Source organism: Aplysia californica, unplaced genomic scaffold (assembly GCF_000002075.1).
Source record: "Aplysia californica isolate F4 #8 unplaced genomic scaffold, AplCal3.0 scaffold00414, whole genome shotgun sequence".
NCBI classification, from domain to species: Eukaryota; Metazoa; Mollusca; class Gastropoda; order Aplysiida; family Aplysiidae; genus Aplysia; species Aplysia californica.
This window is the reverse complement of record NW_004797684.1, coordinates 560006-562569: the sequence shown is the minus strand read 5'-3', so window position 1 is coordinate 562569 and position 2564 is coordinate 560006. Positions and strand designations below refer to the sequence as shown.

The window sequence follows — 2564 nt, the reverse complement described above, 5'->3', positions numbered from 1 at the left end:
CGCCACCCAGGCAAAAAATTCAAAATTTTTACCAACTGAAAATATTAGGTGTGTCCCGCGCGCTCATATGACCTATGCAGTTGCGAGCGCCGTAAAACACTTTACAAAAACAAAAAAACAAAACATCATCAAAACAGTGCTGTCACCGAGGACAACGGCAATAACTACACGATCAATGAGGCATCAAAACGAATAATCTAAAGTATATCATATAAGTCTCGAGACCTTTCTCTAGTACTATTCAATCGCTCGACTTTCTCTCATAGGTTTGCAAAAGTTCGCAGCTTGTTAATGAAGTTATAAACTGGGGTGGTAATCGACTCACAGACCACTCAACACGACCTGAGAAACTGGCCTGGTAATGTTCTATTTGTGCCAGAGACCCCCATACGGCACGCACAGAGTCTCACAGCAGCGCAGATTGAGTTTCTCGGCAAGCTGGCACAGAGCTATGATCCCCAATTACATAGCACCAAGTAGCAAGCCGAGTTCCCCTCTGGAAGCTGTGTTTGTCATGAAATCACCACGAACTCTCGTTTCTGGCTTTCGTTTCCCGCGCAGTTCCCCCTTAACGGTCTTTGCGTATAAACCATGTGTGGATTGATTGACGGTTGACGCACTAGTCTGCGTGAACCTATCACGGAACCAAACAGCCATTCTTTTATGATTATTCCCTCATTTCAATTACCAACAGCTTATAAGATGAAAGGAAAGGAAGGAAAAAACGAAGAGGTGTCTCGCTCTGACGGCTAGAACGTCTGTTCCCCTCACGTGATCCCTACTCGAAGACCCATCGCGAGCGATGATTGGCTCACGTGCGGGCGCCACACAGCGAGACTTCCCGTTTAGCCACACCCACTGCTGTTTCGGCTGCTCGCGCCTCCTACTTCCTGTTCCCGTTAGCCGAGCCCGAGAGGAGAGTCTCAGCAGTAAGAAAATTGATCCGCGCCAGAGTCTGGCGATAGCTGCCACATCTGAGACGTTTGATAAAACGGGTGAGTGTTTACCCCCGCTGGCCAGTGGGGAGCAGTGCCCAAAAGTTTTCTGTGTGAGAAATGCCACGAGTTTCTGTATGTCTACCTGGACTAAGCAGTTTCTCGTCGGGAGCTTAACGGTCAAGGGTGAGTTCTCCGAATATTTAATTGTAACCTTAGATTGTATGTAGACAGTCTATAACTTACAACAAGGGTTCCTTTTTTCATATGCTAGTAATAAGCTTTAGTAAATCCTTTTCTATTTTGTCGTTGAAACTGTCCGGTTCGGAGAGAAAGAGAGGGGGTAGTTAGGGGTATGTGTGCCTGAACAATTTTTTTTTCTATGTGAGAAAGACGTTAAACATGTGCCTGGCACTTAGCCCAGTTTCTCTTCAGAAAAAAAAAGTCCAATAGGTTCCACATACATGTACTATTGACCATGAGTAATGTGCATACCAAAAAAAAAATCCTGTTTGTTTTATTATAACGAAGACTTGGGTCTTTTAAGTCTTGAAGTCAACTTACAGTTGGAACGTATTGTAATATTATGCTTTGGCTTTGACGAACTAAGGACACTGATGAGAAACGAGTAATTATGTTACTTAACACACGCCTAAGTCCCTTTAGGAACGCCAACCTCTTAACTTCACCAGAATTTCCAAATCGTTGGTCTTGGTTATTTTCTGGGTTTCAATTTCTTAGCTACTTAAAACCGTTAAAAAATGCTAAGTTAATTGTTTTGATGCTGTACGTTTTGTTGTTGTTTTTGTTATCCTCGGTATTACTGTTGTTTTGTTTTTTCTTTCTTGTGTATTTGTGCACGTATTTGTGTACGTTTGTATTTATAATTATGTATTTATGTCATGTATATGTGTATGTTTGCCACTGTAAACCAAATTGCCCTTCTGGGATCTATAAAAGTGCAATTTCAATTTTCTAAAAATTATCTCATCTGTTCCATTTTCAGCTTCGTCATTTAGAAAATACTGATGTTTGTGGCATGTTTCTTTATATCTCAACTACTCATGTCGTCATAATTGTACCGAATGTGTTTGCGTAAAATCTTCTTCAGGCTGTATTTCCCACTTTGCCAGGGTCGACTGAGACAGACACTGGCAAAGCGGGTAGCGACAGGGTCAAATGACCTCGCTTCCATAGTGGTCTAAATTGTATCGAAGGGGGTGTAGAACAGTTATATTTATTTCAACAATATTGTTTGGAAAACAAAGCAGATCTTCCTCAAACACTTGAACGGTTAATGTCTTAATGTCTTACGGGTTTTTGTAGATAGAACATGAACTGAATTACTAATTCAAGTAAACTTGTAACGCCGAACATTATTTTTATTCCTGTTGTTTGTTTTTCTTTCCAAACGACGAGAGAAATAAAAAAAACTAAACAACCCTGATCACTCTAGGAGCCAAACAACGGTGCCTGCAATGATTTTCGTGATGCATACGCACAAACGATTGCACACGCACAGACGATCGCACTCGGGCACGCAAACAAACAAACACAGAAACAAACGAACAAACAAACACAAGACACATACCACCCACATATCCGAACAAACAAACAAACAAAACACAA

At 41.5% G+C, this 2564-nt stretch overlaps 1 protein-coding gene across 1 annotated transcript in view; it reads left to right on the top strand.

Moving 5' to 3' along the window:
• Window positions 1-521: 521 nt before the first annotated feature.
• Window positions 522-2564, top strand: part of LOC101856366 (H2.0-like homeobox protein) — a gene marked incomplete in the record, with an annotated part of 39060 nt that continues 37017 nt past the window's right edge. Inside the window, 1 exon segment of the mRNA XM_013085863.2 lies at window positions 522-1121.